Source organism: Sceloporus undulatus, chromosome 1 (assembly GCF_019175285.1).
Source record: "Sceloporus undulatus isolate JIND9_A2432 ecotype Alabama chromosome 1, SceUnd_v1.1, whole genome shotgun sequence".
Classification (NCBI taxonomy): Eukaryota; Metazoa; Chordata; class Lepidosauria; order Squamata; family Phrynosomatidae; genus Sceloporus; species Sceloporus undulatus.
The window spans coordinates 326,491,257-326,514,259 of record NC_056522.1 but is presented as its reverse complement, the minus strand read 5'-3'; the positions used below and the strand labels follow the sequence as shown (position 1 = coordinate 326,514,259).

Sequence of the window (23,003 nt, the reverse complement as noted above, 5' to 3'; positions counted from 1 at the left end):
TTCATCCCAACTGCCAAACAGGGAATAAAATATTTTTGAAAAAATATCTGTTTTCCCTTCTTAATTTTGTACCTAAGTACTGACATAATTTATTGTGTTACATAAACAGAGTCTAAATTACCTCTGAACAAGTTAAGGCATGGGCATAAGACCACTCCAGTGGTCATAAAGCATTCTCTTCTTCCCTTCGTCAAGATTTTTTCTTAAACCAGATTTCAATATTCTCTTTTTTCAGTTTTCAGGGTTGTTTGTTTCTTCTTTGCCTTCAAAGAACCACAGCCATCTTTAGTATATTTTCATCTGGTATTCTGATAAAAGATGAGTAGTTTTTAAGAAAGGTATAATACATGAATAATAATACATTTTATTTATAGACCGCTATTCCGCAATGATCATAGCGGTGTACAGTAAAATTTGAATACAAAACAAATATAAGGTGACAGTTAAAGGAGGGAGAAGTCTCGTCCTTTAGGCAGTCCCTGATGTTGCTGGATCTGCCTGATCGCTCCCTCTGAGGCCAAGATGACAGTTAAAGAGGGAGGGGCCTCTTCCTTCAGGCAGTCCCTGATGTTGCTGGGTCTGCCTGATCCCTCCCTCCCACAGTATCAACTGTGACATCGTCCATAGCTCTGATCATACACTAAACTTAAACATAAACAAGTTACTATAGTGGAATTATGGTGGTAAGGTTATATAAGCAAAGTACTGTTCAGCAAATTGGCTTTCCCTAGGTTCATATGACCAAATGACTAAATATTAAAAAGAAGAAAGATAGTAGCAATGGGAGACTTCAACCACCCTGATATTTGTTGAAAGTCACATTCTGCCAAGAATGTAAGGCCCAACAAACCCCCTCACTAGCCTTGCAGACATTTTCCTTGTACAAAGTAGGGGATTAGACTGGATGACCTTTGTGGCCCTGTCCAGCTATATGACAGAATAATTCTATGAGTCTATTTTATCCTATCTAATTTTGTGGGATATTTATCCTTCTCTGTCAGACAGCCTTGGTGCCACAACAAATTACAAATCCCATCATTCCATAGCATTGAGCCATGGTAGTTAAGAAGATGGTATCAAAGTGCAGTGCAAGGAAAATGAGATTCTGTGGTTAAGCCTTGAGTGTATTTATTTCAGCTCTTGGTATCTATAGAGCAGGGATGGTGAAATGCAGAGCACAGGCCATATAAAGGATTTCTGGGGAAACACCCATGGCTCAAAAGTACTTCCAGATACTCTCTAGGGACATGGGCAGGGATTTCCCCCACATTCTCCCCTCCAGCCATGTTCGGTCAATTAGGGGCCTTTTAAAAAACAGGAAGTGGCTTTTGGGTCATTTCCTGTTGTAAAAAGGGGCCTTTCATAGGCCTAAAATTGCTTAGGGGGAGAAAGAAGGCAAAAAAGCCCTGGCGTCCCCTAGAAGGCATTTGGTGACAATAAAATTGATTTATTTGTGTGAGTGTGTAGAGAAGAAAATAATGCTTAGAAAAGTTTAAGGCAATAGGCAAACAGGAAGGGTGTTTTACAGGTGGGTAGACTCAAAGGAAGGAAACAAGGAAGCCACAACTATGTTTTCAAAATCTTATCAGGACTGCAAATAATAGGGTATCTTATCAAATATTGTTATTAAACAAGTATCTTGATGACTGTAGTGATTAGCAGGAATTAGCATGGGTTTGTCAAGAACAAATCCTGCCAAACTAACCTTATATTTTGTTTTGATCAAATGCTTCATTTAGTAAATGGTAGGAATGCTATAGATGACATTTATCTGGATTTCAGCAAGGCATTTAATAGGAACCATTCCCATGATACTTTGATTACCAAACTGACGAAATATGGAATAGATGGAAACACCATCAGATAGATCGATAATTGGTTGGAAAACTGTGTTCAAAGAGTTGTCAACAGTGACTGTGCTTCAAACTGGAAGGAGCCTCAAGTGGAATGCCACAGGCTTCTGTACTTGGGCTGGCAAGGAAAATGAGAATGATAAGCGGTATGGAGAACAAAACATGTGAGAAGGGGCTGAAGGAGCTGGACACATTCAGGTTGATGAAGAGAAGACTGATAACAGACTGTTGTTAACCGCCCGGATTGGTTTGCCAGAGGGCGGTATACAAATAAATATTATTATTATTATTATTATTATTATTATTATTATTATTATTAACACTCTTTTAATACCTCAACGGCTGTCACAAAGAAGAGGGTGCAGGTTTGTCCTCTGCTGCCTCAGATGGTAGAACAAGCTCAAATAGTTTTAAGTTACTGTTACCTCCCATAACTCAGTGCCTCCTGTTTAATATCAAGAAATTGGATGGGATTCACCCCTGCATGACCCTAAATGTATCCACCATGGATTTCAAACAAGGAGGTCACATCATCTAGTTTAGGAATTGCCAGGGGGCTGTGCCTCACCTATACACCTCAGGGAAGGCAAGGAGAATCCCATCAAGGAACAATACACCAATTTGTGTGCAATTCCTGTCTATCAGGTCCTACGGGCTATCTAAAGTGGGAATCTATCCATTTGCACCCCAATTCTCACCTCAGGAGTCCCCACCCTGGAGGGTTCCCTCATACAATTCAGTCAACTGGCCGTGGGATCCCTGGACTTTGCCCCAGGTGGAAGTTCCCTAATAATTTCCCTGTTCCATGCTGGATTGTAGGCATCCACTCTGTTGCTCGCCTCTCTGTTAGACCTGGCTCATCATTACCACTCTGAGCTATCTGGAACTACTGAGTCCCACAACCCATCTATCCAACCAACCACAACTACAGGAGCAACCTTGCTGCTAGTAAATATCTCTGTTAGTGAAGCCTCAATTCTGTTCCAACCTAATCCCTTTGATTCTTAGCTTCTTGTGTGTTTGTGTGCATGCACACACATGCACACAAACACACAAGAAGCTAAGAATCAATTCAGTGTGTGGTTTGTTGCCATTGTCAACCAACTCCAGGCAGTCTTGGATGACACTGATTATCTTGATCCATTCCAAACCAGTTTCAGATCAGGATACGGAGTGGAGACCGCCATGGTCGCCTTGGTCAATGATCTCCATCTATGCATCAACAGGAGAAGTGTGGCCCTGTTTGTGCTCTTGGACTTCTCAGCGGCCTTCGATACCATCAACCACACTATCCTTCTGGAAGGCCTGAGGGAATTGGGAATCAGGGGCACTGCTCTGCAATGGTTCCGGTCCTATCTCTCGGGCAGATTCCAGATGGTGTTGCTTGGCAACAGTTGTTAGGCCAAGAGGGAGCTCACATCGGGCGTCCCTCAGGGCGCAAGACTGTCACCAATGATTTTCAACATTTACATAAAGCCGCTGGGTGAGATCATCCGGAAACATGGGGCACAGTGTTACCAGTATGCTGATGACACCCAAATCTGCTTCTCAATGTCTCGGACTGCTTCAGTGACCAAGGATGGCATCTCCCCTCTGAATGAATGTCTGAGGTCGGTAATGGATTGGATGAGGGAAAATAGACTTGAATTGAATCCAAATAAAATGGAGGTAGTCGCTATAGGCAATCCCAATCCAGGTATGGTGATCTGTTCTCCAGTTCCGGACGGGGTCACACTTCCTCTAAAGGACTGTGTTCATAACTTGGGGGTACTCCTGGATTTGTCACTTCAGCTATCATCTCAGGTGGATGCGACGGCCAGGAGTGCCTGTTATCAGCTTTGGCTGATTTGCCAGCTGCGATCCTTCCTGGAATGGGAAAACCTAGAAACGGTTGTATACTCACTGGTAACCTTTCGTCTCGATTTCTGCAATGCGCTTTACTTGGGGCAACCCTCATGCCATGCTTGGAAGCTGCAGTTGGTACAAATATGGCAGCCAGATTGGTAACAGGGAGTTCAAAATTTGAATCCATTAGACCTATTTTAAAATCCCTACACTGGCTCCCCATTTGCTTCTGGGCACAGTATACGGTGTTGGTTATTACCTATAAAGCCCTAAATGGCTTGGGTCCAACATACCTGAAGGAACGCCTCCTCCCATATAATCCTTCCCGCACTCTCAGGTCCTCTGGGATGAATCTATTGCAGTCAGAGAGACTATTAACCACTTCCCAGAGGACATTTTCCATTGCCGCTCCAAAACTCTGGAACAATTTACCGTACGAGATCCACCAAATAACATCTTTAGGTGCCATCAAGAAGGCAATAAAAATGATCTTTTCCAGCGAGCCTTCCCGAATTGACTTCCAATTTTTCCATGTACATAATTATTCCCATTGGATTGAATGATCTTGATTCATTTTATTAGCCATCGGTTGGGAATTGTTTTATTGTTTTATAGGGTGGGAGGGAGTTTGGGAACTTGAAATGTAATATGTCTTTTAACTATTGTTTCCATGTTTGGTTTTTTGTTTTTGTTTTTGCTTTCTTTTCTTTCTTTTTTTTTTAACTTGATTTTATTGTTTTTGATATCTTGTTACCCACCTCGATCCAATACAGGGAGAGGTGGGATATAATAATAATAATAATAATAATAATAATAATAATAATAATAATTTCCTTTAATAAAATATAGTTCCTAGAGAATCTCACCTCTGCAGTTCTTTGCCTCTGACCTCCGTAAACAGAGGCAGACCCCAAGGCCAAGTAACCCAGCCACAACTGAGCTAATTTAATACAGTGCACCCACCATACACGGTTGAACCATACATGGGTTTCAACTTATACTGAAGCTGTGAAATAAAATGGCATGTGCACCTATGGCGCACGCACTGCACCACATGCATGCACCCCATTGTTTTCAATGGGGCTTGAGCATATGATGTTTTTGCCTTACATGAGGTGGGGGTGTCATCTGGAACAGATCCCCCGTGCAAGGGAAGGACCCATTGTATTCCCCAAGTTCTAGGTTATATTACAAGATGGAAGTTTTTGACTGAACATTAGAAGGAACATCTTGATAGTGAGCGTGTCTGGCAATGTTCCAGATGGTCTTCCAGTAGAAATGGTCTTCCAGTAGAATTTTGCAACTGGACACCTTTGCAATTGCAACTCCTTAAGGCTATATACGTATATGGACTCAGCTGGAGTCTTACCTACAACTTGTTGATGGTCCTCAACTACATTTACCATATGAGAAACAATTTTTATGGTGGCTATAATTGCTGATAACCTAGCATGTGTGCATGATGTTAATTCTCTGTGAGACCCAGGCGCATTGCATTCATCTTCCCAGACATTTTTTCATCTGCTTCTATTGATACCATTGTCAGTTCTTCATACTAAGGTAGAAGAAGCAGTGTAAGCTTCTCTGGATATTACACAGACATACACACATGTGCGTGCACACACACACACACACACACACGCACCCTACATACACACAGAGAAAGGCATGACAGGATATTAGACTCTTGGAAGAGCAGCAACCTGCCAACAGTAATTGCAGTTTGCATGGCAGGGGGAGGGACCATATTCACTTCAACAGAAGCTTCCCCCCCACACACAAACTGTGGAAGGTGCTGATCCAGACAAGGGCCACAAGGGAGAAAGCATGAAAGACTCCATAGTCTTTGGGTCTTAAATCTTAAATACAGTGTCAAATTGCCTGCACCTCAAGGCATATTACAACAATAAGCCTGGAAGCACCTCCCACTCCTGTACAGAAAATTATGTCTACTCTGTAACAAAGCATTATCATAGCAATGTGGAAAGCGACGCTACAAATGCTGCATCCACAGCATCAGCCTTTACATGGACAGACAAAGTGGTGAAATCTAGAGATCTCATACAGTGCATTCCATACATTGTTCAAACCAACAGCAATACATGCAAAAAATTAAATCCACAGGTTTTAAGAACATTTAAGTCTAACTGAAATCAAATTAGGCTCACTCATTTTGCTTGCTTCCATTAGTTACTTTATAGGTAGATGGGGGTTTCTTTCTATTCTACACACACATATGCACACACACAGCAGTCACAAAAAAGAAAGAGCATTTACTTTTGCAAGAGCACAGAAATATTCAGAGCCTTTTTCTTGAAAGTGAATCCTGACTTACAGACATATGCACTAATTTAGAGCTTGACCCATTCATATTTCCATTTCATAACATAATAAATGTCTGGGCACAAGATATATAGTTCTTAATGGGATTCATGCTTGATAATCTCTGCTCACACTGCAGTTTGTCTAAGGTGGTTAAGAAAAATGACTATGTTTGAATACATGTAAACAAATTTGCTGGGACGTAGGGTTTAAAAACAGACAGAAAGGCAAACAGTGCTCAGTATATATTCATCAAATACACCTTACATTTCTGAGTTTTTTTTTTTCAATTACAATTGATAAAATTCATACATTAGATCTGATAATAGTTTTTTTTTTTAAAAGCATATAATTTCCAATGGCTAAACACTATGAAAGACAAGATGAAAGACAAATTCAAGTCTAATGAAAGACAAATTCAAACTCAAGAGTGGTTTGTATTTAGAAGAAATATAATATAATTATCAGGAAGGGAAAAAAATATAACAACTTTTTTGTGATGCAGTAGTTAGGATCAAATGAAGTGGTATTTTTAGCATGATAATTTTAGACAGAAATGAAGTATATTGGATGAAAAACTCAGACCTCCAGATCTATATAGCATATACCTACTTAACTGGCTTAAATCCAAGGGGTTCATCCTAATAATTAGTTTGTGAATCATACTCTTGAGAGCTGCCAAGTTGAATTCCAAGCTAAAATAGTCTGAAAGAAAATCAGTCAAAATAAGCCATGTTTAGAACAGACAAAAAGTCATTGCATGGCAATGGTCCAACATGCAATAGCTGGGAGTGTGCACCATGTCATCATTCCTGAGTACCTGTTCAACAAGAAGAGGAATAGATAGGCTGAAGGCACTGAATATAACTCTCCTATTCTCCCAAACATATGATTGGTACTAAATTCAAGGGTGAGGAAATGTAGCCATCTAAATCTGTTGCAGAAAAAGTAAGGAGAATTGTGGCAGTTATATTTGGCGCAAGCTTTCGGATGAAGTGGGCTGGAATCCAAATAAAACTTGTCTCAAAGGGACCACAAGATTCCTTATTATGACTTATACTTTCACTGTGGATCTAACCAAAGCTACCATCCTGTTTATGATTTATGCATATGTAACTTCGTTATGCATCTGGGTTTTTTATTTTTTACTGAAGTGGAGTATTTTCCAACTGTTCCCACAACCCTAGCTGTTTACCATTGTGTAAGCAGAGATCCATAACTGTTGCATGTGAAAGTGTTCAGTTGTAGATGGTGCATAACAGTGCCTCCAATTTCCCAACTGATTCCCTGGCATTTTAGAAAGAGCATGTGGTGTAGTACAATGAATCTTGACTATACACGTATCAATTTACACTACATAAGCTTAGGATCTTAGCATCCATTTGTGCATCCATAGTCTCATCTGTAGAATGAGGTCTAGAATGTTGTATTTGTTTGGACCTATGGTTCCATCCCCAGCTGGTGATAAGAAAATATAGGTGGATTTTAGGTCGCCACCTGCATAATTTCTGAAGAAGGCCAAGGGTGCTTCCTTCACTTCACTGCTTCCTCCTGCAACACAACAACAACACTGCAGCTGGGTGCAGCTCTATCACTATGGTCATTGATTGGTTATGGAATTGCCTCTAGCGTAAAACCAGCTGCTCTTGAATACAGGAGCAGGATCTAATCTGCTCTGAAGTTTGACACCACTTTAACTTCCATGGCTCAATGCAATGGAATTTTGGGATTCGTTGTTTTGTGAGACCTCTGTGAGCTCTGGTGCCACAACAAACTACAAATCCCAGGATGCCACAGCACTGAGCCAAGGTAGTTAAAGCAGTGTCGCACTTTATTATTTCTGCAGTGCAGATTACACCAAAGAAGGAGAAGCCCCCACCTACGCAGTGTAAAACTGTTCTTTCCTCTCAAGAGTAGCCAAAGTGAGTCCACATGCAATGTCATAGCTATCAGTGGCCAGGGAAGCAGAGCTGCACTTGGGGGCATTGCTACATGATGGGGTGACAGTCTTATAAATAGAGGTACTAGATATGTCCTTCTGCAATGCTTCAAAAAGTAAATGCAGATGTATAACCACCCGTTTTGCCTATGCATGTCACCAACAGGATGCTGGCCAGAAGCTGCTGCTCAACACATTCCTGATAGTTTCTGCAACTAAAGTGAGATCTCACAGTGAATGAAAGTGTCCATACAATGATCTGCAGCCATACACTGGACATAAGCAACTATGCAGCTGCAGGTACAAAGAAGTTGGTTTTCACTGCACTTGGAGGACCTCTTTTTCTATCACATCACTGTGGTACAGTATTGGGGATTTTTCTCAGGTGAAACATTTGGAAAGACACTATACAACTTCGTTCCCATGTCAGTGGTGCCCAACTTTTGATGAGAGTAAGACCGTGGCATGAAGAGAAGCAGAAATTTAGAAAGTTACTTTCAAAAAGGAATAACTGATTTATATTTCTCAACCATTAAGCGCACTTTTTACAATTATCCCCAACATTTTTTAAAGTACCTTTCATCCCCATTTTTTTAAAAAAATAAATAGACTAAATAAAAAAAAATAGACTAAATAAATTGAATGTTACACTTTGGTGACCTGTGACAAAACACACAGATTGCATCTTTACACCATTTTGTCATAACAAAGCACAATAGTAGCATGAGGCACCATATGAGGCAGCATATGAACTTTATGATATTCCCCCTCAGTCATCCGATGAGGACACACACTTGCAGTAACTATAAAAGTAACTGAAAATTACTACTGAAAGACAGAAGTGGTGAATTATTCCTCACTGTAATGTTTTATTGTTCACTCTTGTATGTTTTTATTCGATTCTTTTAAATTGCAAGCCACTTTCAGTTCCAACTTGTGCCTGGGGGGGGGATATAAATTATTTATTGTTGTTGTTGTTGTTGTTGTTGGGGAAAGGAATTAATTACAAGTAACTCATTATTTGTAGCTGGTTACTGGGAAATCTTATAAAAGAAGCCCCTTCCCCAGGGCACAAGACTGTTCACATTACCACAGTGACACAGAAAGGATCCGTACTGCAGTAGCTCCCATTCTCTCATCCCCACAATAAAGAAAAGATCCTGTGCATGTGTGTATGTGTGTATAATGTGTAGATCAACCCCTCATTCTAGAAAATGATGCATGCTCTTCCCAAACAGCATTTCTTTTTCCTATGTCTTTTAAAATGTTTTTTATTTCTTATTTTTAGGAGAAAATGTTGATGGCTTCATCTAAGGAGTGGAGAATTCAATGATAATAAAATATTTTAAATATTGGGAGGTATAATCCTTATAAATGCCATATGTCTTTTACACATTTTGACAAGCCACTGACATTCTCAAGCTGATATTAATAAGAGGAGAACTGAGGCATTCAGTAAACAGACCATAATAGGATCAAGTGGTGGAGTTACTGAGAACTGACGGAGCTTGTGGTTCATGATTTACAGGTTTTGGTGCAAGTCTATAAATTTCAGTTAATAATAAGTTCCCATTCCCAGGCAAGAGCTAAAATTGTTGATAAAATTGAAGTTCATACGCAGTTTGGATTTCACAAACTGCAGGAATCCTGCCAGGTTCTGAAATCTAGCCAATTGTCTGCTTTGGCCTTTGTTGAATTTCCCACACATGCGGCTTCAAGGGAACAACGAGTTTCTATTTCATATTTGTGTTATGTGGATCTAGCCTGCTCCAGCCTAGATGTGGAATTTGACTTGGAGGGCATGAAGCAAATGCTGCATGGTGCATGGTTGTACTTTTCAGATCTCTTTGGTCAGTTTTTTCCCCTGTAGTATTAAACCAGAAGTGGATTAAGGACTTCAAATTATATTGGTTCCAAGTGCTGAGATTAGCCTTATCCCCTTGTGTGGTATGAATGAAAAGAATCAAGGATGTCTTTTTGTTTAAAAGAAGAATTCACACATGTCCCCTCTCCATTCCCTTCAGGACTGTGATGAAGGGGAGGAAGTTTAACACTTTCCCATTAAAAGCATCTCTCAAAAGCTTCTTCACCCTATCCCAGTTCTGGCACAACTGAAAACCTCCTCAAGGTCATTTGCAAACCACAAGCACGTGTGTGTGTGTGTGTGTGTGTGTGTGCTTATAGTCATTCTCTTTAATGCATTTATTTTATTTCACCCTTAATGTTACACAATTTACAATATTTGTTGAGCATTGCTCGAGTGTAGCCACACTACAGAATTAAAGCAGTTTGACACTACTTTAACTGCACGGTGAAGTATTCAGCCTAGTCAGAGAGCTCTGGGGCCCCAAACTACAAATCCCAGGATTTTGTAGGATAGAGTCATGGCAATTAAAGTGTGTCAAACTGCTTTAATTTTGGAGTGTGGTTATATCCCTAGTTTCTGCTTTTCCATTAACTCCCACTCTTACAGTAGCAAAGGATTGAATAAAAGAAATTTTTCTCCCATATAGGATCTGCTCCTACAGATCACCTCCTTCCTCTGGCACTTTTCATCTAGTCCCAAACATAAAGTCCAAAACTACCAAGATAAATAACAAATTATTATTCTTGTTGTGTTCCGTCAAGTAGTTTCCAACTTATGGCAATGGCAAACCTGTCATGGGGCTTTCTTGGCAAGATTTGTTCAGAGGAGGTTTCCTGAGGTTGAGACAGTGTGATTTGCCCAAGGTCACCCAGTGGGTTTCCATGGCTAAATGGGGATTCTCTAGAGTCATAAACCAACACTCAAACCACTTCTCCATATTGATTCTCAACAACCTAGAAACTATAATCTTTCTAATTATGTTATGACTCACAAAGTAGTGAATATTTTAATAAACTGATCATAGAAGATTATGCAAAGAGTCTTAACAGCTGTATTTTTCATCTGGTTTGAAATCTGTGGCTGCTGGTTAGTTTTAAAATGTTTTACACAAGTTGCTCCTTTTCTTATTGAAATTGCATTTCCTTTTTTAACCACATAACAGACATATGAGACTTTGCCATTATCTAAGAATAGCTGAATGAACAGATAAGTCATTTTCCCTTTGAGAAGAAAAAAAATAAAGCTGTGAATTTGCTTCCTAATTTTTCCCCTCTTTCCCAAATTTAGAAATTCTCACATCCATCTGTATTTTTGCATAGTATGGTATTATTTACTGTCTCATCCATCCAGTATTTTTATGTGTTCAGAAGTTTCCCTTAAATGAGGAAGATCAAAACATGACCAATTACTTTAAATAAAAGAAAATGTTGCTGTGCCAGTTTTTTCAGTGAACTGATTCATAGTGATTGTAACAAGCTGAACAATTTGTTTTGGCTGGAGCTACTTTTTCTCCATATGGAAGTGCTTCTATTAGTTTTCTTGTTGATGAAGTGGAGGGCACTGCAAAGAAAAGTTCCAAGTTTCTTTTTGTGGCATAAGTTCACTGGGAGGTGGATGCATGTCCCTTAAATTGTTTCCTGTGGGCATGATTAAAACTATTTCTGTCAATCACTGGTTGAGATCTTGGGGAGTATAAAGATTTGTCAAGTCTGTGGCCCCCTTTCTGTAGGCATGCAATATACCTCTTTGCTACTGGATTGCCCCTTACAGTGATTTAGTGGCCAGAGAAAGGCAGGAGTAGCCAGATAGCATCCATCTCTGCAACTAGATATATGAAGAAAAAAAAGCCAGGATCTTCCCATTCCACCTGGACTCTGTGAGGTGTCCTCTGTAGGACAATTTACCCTTTTGCTACTAGAGTGCCCTGCCTCACCCGCATGGTCATCTAGTAGCTGAGGAAGAAAGATCCAGATCAGGCAGTGCATGGCTGCATTTTGCAATCAGATTCATGAAGAGAAGGGGCATTGTCTTCATGACTCTGGTTGCAAAATGGAGCAATACAATGCCAGGCTTGGCCCTTTCTTCCTCAGCCACTAGATGATCACGGAGGGGCACTCTAGTAGCATAAGGGTAGGGCACTCTAGTAGCATAAGGGTAGGTTACATGTCTGCAGGGTCATTGCTGGCTGCCCCCCTTCCACAACCAACCTAAAAGAATATGTGTAGACAAAATGACTGTGTATGTCACCAACAGCTTTCTAAAATGTCGGTGCATTTCACCACTGCCTTAGATTGGTGGACTCCAATGCCCCTAGAAAATGTTTGATTAATGTTCACACCACCTATAAAAGTAATATTACAGTTGAAGATGAAGTCTAATTTCTAATTTTTGAACCACAAATTGAACTGTTAAACTTTTTTTAAAAAGAGCTTTTAACTCAGTGCATGAAATGCAAAATCTTACTTGAGCAATTAATAATAAACAAATAAATTAAAGCTTTATCCCCCACCCCCCGCTTCTCTGTCACAAGGACAATCTAAGCGGCTTACAGTTAAAATTCCATATAATACCCTTCCCCCTAAAAGAACAATTAAACACATTCCTAATTAAAATAATAAATTAAATTATTCAGAAAAAAATGAGGGATGTCTCATGACCCAAGACACAAGCCACATTTTGTTGCACTCTCTGAAGTTATAGGAGTTGCACTCGCTATAGAAAACCCGAATCCAGGAATGGAGTTGTGTCAGCCAGTTCTGGATGGGGTCACACTTCCCCTGAAGGATTCTGTTCACAGGTTGGGGGTCCTCCTTGACTCGTCGCTCCAACTGACAGCTCAGGTGGATGCGACAGTCAAGAGCGCCTGCTATCAGCTCCATCTGATATGCCAACTGCGCCCATTCCTGGAGCCGAGGGACCTGGAAACAGTAGTACATGCACTGGTAACCTCTCAATTGGACTTCTGTAATGCTCTCTACTTGGGGCTACCCTTGTGCCAAGTTCGGAAACTTCCATTGGTACAAAATATGGCAGCCAGATTGATCATGGGAGCTTCTAGGAATGACCATATAACATCAGTCTTGAAGTCCCTGCACTGGCTGCCTATTAGTTTCCGGGCAAAGTACAAGGTGTTGGTGATCACCTTTAAAGCCCTACATGGCTTGGGCCCAGAGTACTTGAGGGAACGCCTTCTTCCCTATTGTCCGCCCCGCACACTAAGGTCCTCTGAAAGAAATCTACTACAGCCAAAAAAAATCTAGATTAACATCAGTTTCCCAGAGGCCCTTCTCTACTACTGCTCCTAAACTATGGAACGACCTGCCGGAGGAGATCCGTCACATTTCCACTCTGACAGCTTTTAAGAAAGCACTCAAGACAGATCTCTTCCGGCAGGCCTTTCCAACTTAGTTACCCTCCCCAGATATAGAGATATTGTCCCCTCATTTGGCTATTCTTCCCCGCCTATGTTTCTGCCTTTTTAAATGCTTTTAATGTTTTTAATGTTTTTATACTATTATTGTTTAATTCTGTTTTAGTACTGGGTATGGAGGGGGGCGGTAGGTCTAGGGTTTGATTTTTAACTTCATTGTTATTGATGTATTTTATTGTTGTAACCCGCCCGGATTCTTCGTGATTGGGCGGGCTATAAATAAATCTTTATTATTTATTATTATATAAGTTCCATCTCACAACCCCTGGAACCCACGCCTTAAATGATAACAAAGGGGCTTGACAGCCTGCCCCAAAAGGGCAGGCTGGAGCCACCCATTTTTGCTCCCAAGGGAGCCTGCAGCAGCCAAACCATGTGGGCTTCTTCTGTGTGCAGGTGCCGCCATCAGTGCACCATTAGCACACTGTGGCATATCAATGATGCAAACACGGCACCCTGACATATAGACATGGCATCGTGCTTGCATCATCATGGCGGAACCCATGTAGATGAATGGCCGCCATGATGGCGCTGCCGCCGTGCACTAGGGCTCAGGAGTGTGCAGTTGCTGCGCATTCCCAAGCCCTAATTTTGGCCCAAGAACGGCACTTCCTGCCTGTCCCTCTTGGACCAAAGTCACTAGCAGATGTCTCAAAACATTAAGCACCCCCAAAAACAGGAAAAATGAAAGAAAACATTTAAGGTGGTTATTTAATCATGAATAATCATGAATCATGAATAAAGATCAATTCAACTGTTATTTATTTTAGGACAGGAAAAAACAATAAAGTATGCTAAATTGCTATTGAAATTTAAGATAAATGTCTGCATCAAAAGTCTTACTGGAACAAAGCTGAAAAATACTATCTATGATTTAGTACACATACACACTGCTTGAACTCTGGAGAGAAGAAAAGAGCTGCCTAGGTTTTTGGAAGCCCTATTTCTCATCTATCCAACCACATTTTCCCTTCTCCCTCCCTTATAATTTTATCTCCTTACCCATGCTCTTCCTCTAATTTAATGAGTCCCACATGGGTGAGCAAAATTCCCAGAGCTAAAAACTTCAAAATTCAGTTTGCTTGGACAGATGAGGAGCTTCTATGCATTTGAATACAAAAATGAACACCCTCTTCTAAGCTACCTTTACTATTTGTTGATTTAAAACTTCTAACAATGTCATTTAAAAAACATATAATACACTAATCATGAACTAAAATAACTGTTATGGGTCTTCTGTCACAAACATTGTAACTCCCTAGCCTTGAACAGTTAACAAAAACCAAAAAGTAATCTTGGAAAAATCAAAGAAAACTTGGCTTTCAGCAATGAACCAGGCAGGAAATGGAAAATTCATTTGTTCTCTAGCACTGTCCATCATTAAATAATTTAATAATTTAATTAATAATTCTGAAATTAAATTAACAAGGAAAATTCCAATTTAAACTAATCTGTTAATTTTAAAAATACTGTAAAGTTAATCAAGTTGCCTTTGTTATTAGAAAATTTCCAACTGAAATGACAACTTAATTGATTTTAGTCTAGAGTTTATCTTTGGGCATCCCATGCTGCTGCCTTTCATCATCTTCACAAATCTCGGACAATTCTGTAAGAACTTTGAACTTAGTTCCTTATTTATTACTTGCAACCTTTACTCCAAAACTTCAAGGTAAATAATAATACAAATTTATGAAAACCAGTTGTCTCCTCCTGAATGGAGGAAATGTGTTAAAGACTGAAGCACCCTCATCAGGAAGAGTAGTGACAAGGCTAACATGCCATACTTCTCTCTGCAAGCATTTATTTTGAATTTGGGAAGGGGAGGGAGAAAGGTTTCTGGAATAGACTTAGGACCATTCTATATAAGAGGTGTAGCAAGCTTGTGAACATGAGTTGCTGGGGAGCCACAATGGGACAGAGATATTACAATCATGCTTGGCTTGAGGCTTCCTGGATCATTATGGAGAAAGCAGGACTAGATACAGTATAGAGCTTTGGTGTGATGCCCTTCTCCATAGTTGCCTTTCCAGTTCTCTTCTGCCATGAAACTCAGCAAACCCAGAAAATGTCTGTCTCTGTTTTATTGTGAAGTTGATGTCAAATATGGATATATTACAACCTCCTCCAAGCTAGTGCCCTCTAATTGTGATGGACTACAAGTCCCATAATGAGGATGGAGATAATGAAGTTTGTACTACAACACAGATGGAGCATGCAACATGGGGGACTATATGTATTGCGACCTGCCCTGAGCCATTGAGATAAGTTGGGAAATACAAATAATAAAAGCATAATGAAAGAGTCCAGTGCTCTTTTATTTAACTGAGTTTAACTCAGTTTAACTGAGAAAAATCTACATCAAAATTCTGCTGAAGGTTTCTAAAGATTTGTAAATCCCACACATCCCCAAGCTAATCATATGCCTGAATGTCATCTTTCTTTTATTTATAAAGGTTTCAGGAAAGGAAATCAAATATGAACAGACTCATTTGCCACTTTGGGAGAGAACCATTTATAATACTCATTTGTTAATATTCTTTTTTAAAGGGAAAAATATTAAAATCCAAAAGAACTAACTGTTCATTTTACATTTGATATTTCTTACAATTGTCATATTGGTTCCAGAGTCTGATAACTGCAAACAAAGAGTTAAAAGTGTATGAGGGTAAAATGTGAGTGAGTGTGGTTTTCAGATTTCACATTGTGTTGTTGTTTTTTTTCTTTAGGGTGGAAAGGCAAAAAGAGAATAGAAGAATTTAAGATTAGGACAATGTTTGACTGAGACTTTAAAGGTGATTTGAAGTGCCCCAGCATCAGTCCTATCTGGCACTGTGGTGCAAATTAGTTAATAACAGGCCGGAACAGACAGGCCAAAATAAAGCTGCTTCAGGTCACTTTGGAGGTATGCTATTTAAAAGATGCATGAGTCTTAAGAGGCCAGAAGCCATGCCAAAGCCACGATCCAGTCCTAAGGACTGGAGCCCAGCTTTGGTACAGCTTCTGGGCTCTTCAGACGGGGTAGGCAACCTTTTTGATCCAGGGCCGAGTTGCTGTCCTTCAGACAACTGGGGGTCCAAAGCCAATAAATAAATAAATAAACAAACAAACAAACAAACATTTTTTTTTAAAAAAATTAAATAAATAAATAAACCAGGACAAATGTGGGACAACATTTTCAAATGGAGGACACTTTCTTTAAAAAAATGGAGGACACGCAAAAAAATTGCTGATTTTTTAACAAATGTTAATATAAATGCATGTTTCTGAGGCTTCTATAGACAATATCCCCCTTGCCCCCCTTGCCCCCGCTTGCTCCCCCCTTGCCCCCCTGCCCCCTCTTGCTCCCCCTTGCCCTTGCTTGCCCCCCTTGCCCCCCCCGCGTGTCTCACCCTGCCCCTGCTTGCCCCCCTTGCCCGCCGCTTGCCCCCCAAAGGCCCCGCGCCCTCGCCATGGGCCTCTCACGCGAGAGGTCAAAGGTCCTGCGCCCTCGCCATGGGCCTCTCACGCGAGGGCGCAGGGCCAAAGGCAAGAGGTCCTGCCGCCGATTGCCCCACGCCGGCGGCAATCGGCGGCAGGACCAGGCTGGGGCCGGTCCCACGGCCTCGCCGGACCGGATCCGGCCTGTGGGCCGGGGGTTGCCAACCCGTCTTAAGACGTGCGTATCATTTAAACAGCATACCTCCAAAGTGACCCAAAGCAGCTTTATTTTGGCCTGTCTGTTCAGGCCCAATGCCAATTTGGATACTTGACTGCTTCCTCTCATCACTACACCTCCAGTAGTTTGTTTGATTCAGATGTGCCTTTTAAATAATAGGGAATGGTGGGAAAGCTTTGGGGTTCTGGGACAGAATTTCCAGCCCCCAAACCCACCATGGGCCACACCAGCTCCTTGAAACAATAAAAAAAGTACATTTCCTGAAAAATTCCAAGCAGGAAACATTATATCAGAATATTATTGCCATATATAGAGCAAGGTACCAAACGAACAACTCAGCCTTATGCTTCTTCTGTCAGATGTAGGTTTAGGGAGTTCAGAAGATATTACTTCCATGTATAAATGTGCATACAAATACAACCTTAGGCCTTAAAATTAACTGTGACTATCAAGTCTCACTTCTGTATAATAAAAGCTCATAGAACGTTAAACAATGTTTGATTTTTGTCAGAATTAACATTCTTATCCACAATCACAAGAAGAGGAATTGATTTGTTCAGGATCAGCTGCAATGTGCTGGACAATTTATTATTAATTTCATGAAGATTGATGTTAGATGTTTGTAACTAAGCATATTTTGTTTGATATGATTTCTGTGAGTTTCTTAATTAATTTTAGGGTCTCAAATATTGCTGAATATTTTACATGGTCTGCTTGTGGTAGAGGGGAAGCTGTGCTTTTCTTCTACCACATGCTATATATGCAAGTTCAAACTACTAATTTACAATACCCTGCAACCAGGATTTTGAAGCTTTGCTCTTCTCTAAGCTACTTCTGATTCAAGCCTTCTGCTGCACTCCATTGTAGTCCCTTATCCTCAGCCCTTTGCAAAATTCATCTTGGCATTATATGCTAAATCCCTGCCTCTCAAGCATCGTCTTCTGCAGAGGTACTCCTATGATAGCTCATCAAAAGCAACAGAGAAAACAACTAAACGTAGATGTGTGTTATGGCTTGTCTACATGATTCCCACTGAAATAAAATGTCATTGTAAATTGTACAAATCACTGTGAACAAATAGCAGTCTTCATGCCTGGTATAAAACATCCACAGATAAGACGCTAAGAGCATCAAATAGAGCTCTGGGACATGGTTTTGTCCCCTTCATCTTTAAGCTCATAGCTCAATCCAATTACACAAAATTTAGCTTCTGCCAATGATTTGTGTTTCAGAGGAGGATTTGTTTGAACAAACTTGAGCCTACAAACTGGAAAACACTCAAAAGGAAATCCACGAGAAAGCACATGCCATTCTACCACAGAACAGGCTAAAGATGTTGGGAGAGGGGAGGAGGTCCTCCAGGCCTGCACCTTCCTCATCATCCAGTTCACTACAGCCCCTGTTCTGTCATACTCTCCCCAATATCTAAAAAACACCATTCATGTGTCAGTTTAGAAGTCTTTTTGGCAATGTCTCCCATCTGTAAAGCCCAACGTCTTTCCATCTGAGGTAGATGTTAGGAGGTGGGTGGGATAATTTTTTAAAAATAAATAAATAAAGATCTTGGGTGGTTTCAGTGTCTGCTATGTTTTAAGCAGGGCTTGGGGAAGTTCCATTTTTGGAACTACAGTTCCGAAACAGTACTAGCATTATGCAGTTATAAAAGTTTAGAATAGTTATAAAAGTGCAATAGTATAATACCACTTTAATTGCTATGTGTCCATCCTCTGGCATCCTGGGATCTGTAGTTTAGAGCTCTAGTGCTGTAGTTCAGGCAACTGCATTAGAGCTCCTTAGCAGAGAATTCTAAGGGCTCAAGCAGACAGGCAGCTTGGAGTGGCCTCTGGCAGCTCCAGCTGCCAGCAAGCCCCAATTGGCACAGGACCATGGCAACTGGATGCCACAGTCCCAAGGCTGGCCACTGCTGCAGTCTGGAATGTCTGCCAGAAAAGAGCAGGGGGGTGTTTCACTCCTTTTGAGGCTGGGTTTGGGCTGCCTTAGCCAGCCTCTGTGTGATTTCCAGCCAACCCAGGGGTGTGCATCATCTGCACACCACACTCCTGAAGCAGCCTGAATCCAGTATTTATTGCTCATTTGTTAGGGCATAAGTTCCTCATCAAACCCTATCTTTATATAGAATGGAGCATGGCATTTAAAGTGATATCAAATCATTAACCAGTGTGTACTGTAAATACATTTCCACAATCCCACAGTCCTCCAGCCATGAAATGGAAAAACAAGTGATATTAACTTGCTGTAACTGTATAGTGTAAATACATTCCCAAAATCCCAAATGCAGCATGGCCTGGTGACTGAAGGATTCTGGAAGTTGTTGTCCAAAAGGTAACTTTCACAAGCTCTAGTTCCAAGTAGGACTGCATTGAAAGCTCACAGATGAATCTTTATAGAATGGGGGAAAAGCTTACATAAGGCATAAGAATACTCCCTGAAATTTTACTGAAATTTTACTGAAGCCCCAAGGACACCCCTTTTCAGGCTGCGGGGAAGCGGCGTTTTGCTGCTTCCCCGCAGCCTGAAAAGCGGTGGATCGGGGCCTCAGCAGCTGCCGTTCTGGCAGCTCAGGCCCCGATCCGGCGGGGAAAGGGGCGGGTGCAGCCCGCCTCAAAGAGGCGGTCTGTAACCCGCCAAAGTTTGGCTAAATCAGCAAAATCAAGACTCAGCAAATGCAAATGGAAAAGCACCCAGGGTCAGGGGTTTTCCCAGCAGACAATGATCACTAATGAAACAGACACTAAGCTTCTTTGTATATCCTTCCACTCTGAGGCCTTGCCATCAACAACAGAACAATACACAAATTAACATGAAAATCACTCCTCCCTACCCAGGGTCACACAGTTTGTATACCCTACTCTTTTTCATGCCAGCATTCTCTGAAGATGCCAGCCACAGATGCTGGCAAAATGTCAGGAATAAACTCTTCTAGAACATGGCCACATTGCCTGAAAAATCCACAAAAAGCTATGGATGCTGGCCATGAAAGCCTTCAGCTTCACATTGGAACTTGAATGAGTCTGAGTTTTGCCAATGTCTCCTTTACATAGAAATGTATGCTGTTGGGAAGAAATTTAGAAATCACTCACATGTAGAAACAAGTTGTTCCCATGAAGATATATATTTTGCTAGTTATTCATGCATGACTATTTGCCTTCATGTCCATAGCTTTGCTTGCCAAAAATAAGGCTGTTTCTGAGTCTTAAGCAATGTTTTGCTGTTGCACAGAAACTATAGAACATATTTTTATATTTGTACAACCAACTATAAAAACTTTACACTATAACAAAATATTAGACTGTTTCCCTGATTCATATTGATTTCAGTATAAAATGCATCTAAACTCCTGTGTTCAGTCACACCCAACCATTGCTGTCTGACTCTAAACAAAATTATTCCTCTAGGGGAGATTTATTCACACCTTTTCAGAAGATAAAAGGAAATGACCATTTAAACTGGTGATACATTATAGCTTGAAATTAAATGAGTCACACATCATTTTCTCTGGAAGGTTTCCATGACAGCAATGCAACTTGAGGACTCAATCTCACAAACATTCCAAGCCACAAAACTACCGAAATAACTAAGAGTCACATTAAATACAATGGTGTAGTTGATAGGTGGATTACTGTACCGTGGCCTTACAGTTGTTGTGAAGATAAAGCACAAGGCATCTACAAACACTGTATGCACTTGTAGTTAGTAAATGGTAAAAGGAGGGTGCTTGGAACCTCTGACTGTAGTAGGAGGAGAGCTATTGCCTTATAAAATGTTAAAATATGAATATACATGAATGTGTGGACTAAAATATGCACGCAAAACAAACAAAATTTTATTCATATACTATGTTGAGCAGTAGTGTGACATCCACATGTAGATGTAAAGGGGTCACAAGGGTACAAGGTTTGAGAACCACTAATGTAACCCATCCTGCTTATACTGTGTCTCAGTGGAGCTAAGGGAACAAAAAAACAGCCTGGTAGAACAACATGGGGGCTCATTGCTACACATTGCCCATTCCTATTCTATGAGAAACACTGTTTTTCCTTAAAATGACAGCATTTTGTCAAAGTTCACTTTCTGGCAACCAAATAGGGAGAGGGTTGAAAGTGATAAAAGTGGAAAGAAGGGGGTGTTTGTTGTAATTCAGTTCCACCCACAGCAACCAGATATGATGTGCCAATATGAAGTGTAAGAATTACCAACAATTTGTGAACAGTAACAAAAGTTTTAAAATGCAATCATTAAAAATACCAACAGCTATAAAAGAATTTAAATGGTTATGGCAGACTGTCATTTTATTTGGGGCTAGCATTCCTAAGATTCAATATCTTTTATATAAAAAATGGTTTATGAAATTAAATTATTCAGTGAGAGATTTCTGAATGCCATAAGCATTAATCTATTTTACATCTGGATTGTTGAAAAGGAATATCATTGTCAATATTCCTCTCAAATATATGTTGTTTATGGAGATAAATATGGTCTTTCTTGTGTCATGAGCCTGGTTCTCAAGAGACACCAGGGTGACAGTGGGTATGGCAGATATCAAAATCCTGAAAATTCTTCAGGTCAGGGCCAAAGCAGCCATTACTTTAAAGATGTAGCTAGCAGATAGTCATGCCTTTTTCTGTTGTTGCCGTTATACTCTAGCGTGTATACAGGGCCATTGATCCAGATCAGGCTTTTGTGGGAGAAGAGAGTATGGATGCACACATACACACACACACACACACTATGGTCTCTGGTCTGAGGCCAGGTAGGACTGGGCAGCTAAAAATGGAGCAAAGATCACCATTATACAGGTAAGTATGGCTCCTTACCTTTCCGAAAATAAAGCATCTTGATTTGGGATGGGGTTTGAAATTTGTTGCTTTCCCTTAGGCGGCATCATGTATTGAACTGGCTCTTGATGTTATCCATGGAATCTTCACTGGAGTAATTGGAACTTAAGCTGATCATCCCCATCCCTGATAGTAAAAAAATAAAATAGTAAGGAATTAAATAACAATTTACTGATCTTTCCCAGTACACAAGACTGAGGCCTTGTCACACACTGCCTATTGTTAGAGCTGGGCCTAATTGCAATGTGCAAAACTAGACAGCCTAATGGTCTACTTTTATCTATTTAAAGCATACTGAAAAGTGGGAAGAACAGATTGGATTAACTGTTAAGAGCTTCCAAACAGAACTTTTCAAAGTTAATTTTCTGGACTATAATTCCGAGAATGTCCTCACTTGAATGGCCAGTGATCATGCTGGCTGGCAGACTCTGGGTGTATGTATACCCCCAAATTTTAAGCTCTGAACCCAAATATATATCCTTGCTTGGAAAACTAAAGCTCTGGACCCTAACACATACTGTTGCCTGGAAAACCAAAAACACATGATTAGACCACATGAAATTCATTAGAGCTAAACTGAAGCTAGACCAACCTCCTCCACCTGAAGAACTTCAAGAAGAAGCAGCAATGTGTGACTTCTACATTTGAATCAGTGGACTTGCTACTGTAGCATTCTGGCTGGCAGAAAATGCTCTCTATATAGCATTCCTTTGAATCTGTAAACTTTCTTTCTTTTTAAAGAGTTTTACCTATACTTGAAGGGGAAAAAATCCCATCTGATTTATTCTGATTTTGGTATAGCTAGAATTAGGGATCTGGCATTTGAGTTTGTGACCCTTCAGTACTGAACACAGGAAGTCCTGAGGTTGGACCGTGTTTTATTTTATCCTGTGTGCAAGTTTAAATACTTTAAGAAGTGCAAACAAAGTCTGTTTTATCAGATGTCAAACTGAATTAAATATAGTAACCTCTCTCTGTGTGTGTGTGTGTGAGAGAGAGAGAGAGAGAGAGAGAGAGAGAGAGAGAGAGAGATGGGCGGGATACAAACCCGCGCGGATCCATTTCGGAGCTTCTTTCTGCGGCGCCTCTATGACGTCGTGAGGCGCCGCAGGTGCATTCGCAACGTTATATGCGCCCCGACACGTCTGGACGCTATGCGTCCAGTACGTAAAGATGGTGCCGGCCATGTAGAATCTTGTATGGGCACAGTCCGTACTAGACTCAGGGGTCTCTAGA

At 40.6% G+C, this 23,003-nt stretch overlaps 1 long non-coding RNA gene across 2 annotated transcripts in view; it reads right to left on the bottom strand.

The window, feature by feature from the left end:
• The window catches only part of LOC121919642, a 46,992-nt gene extending 24,292 nt beyond the window's left edge, over positions 1-22,700 (bottom strand). Inside the window, exons 1-2 of one of the 2 annotated variants that reach the window (XR_006101538.1) lie at positions 21,747-22,700; positions 122-308 (exon numbers count right to left, since the gene is read on the bottom strand). This is a non-coding gene — a long non-coding RNA (uncharacterized LOC121919642). Of the gene's footprint in view, positions 1-121; positions 309-1,705; positions 1,951-21,746 lie in introns of those variants that run through there. The other variant, XR_006101541.1, reaches the window with a different exon arrangement.
• Positions 22,701-23,003: the final 303 nt, after the last annotated feature.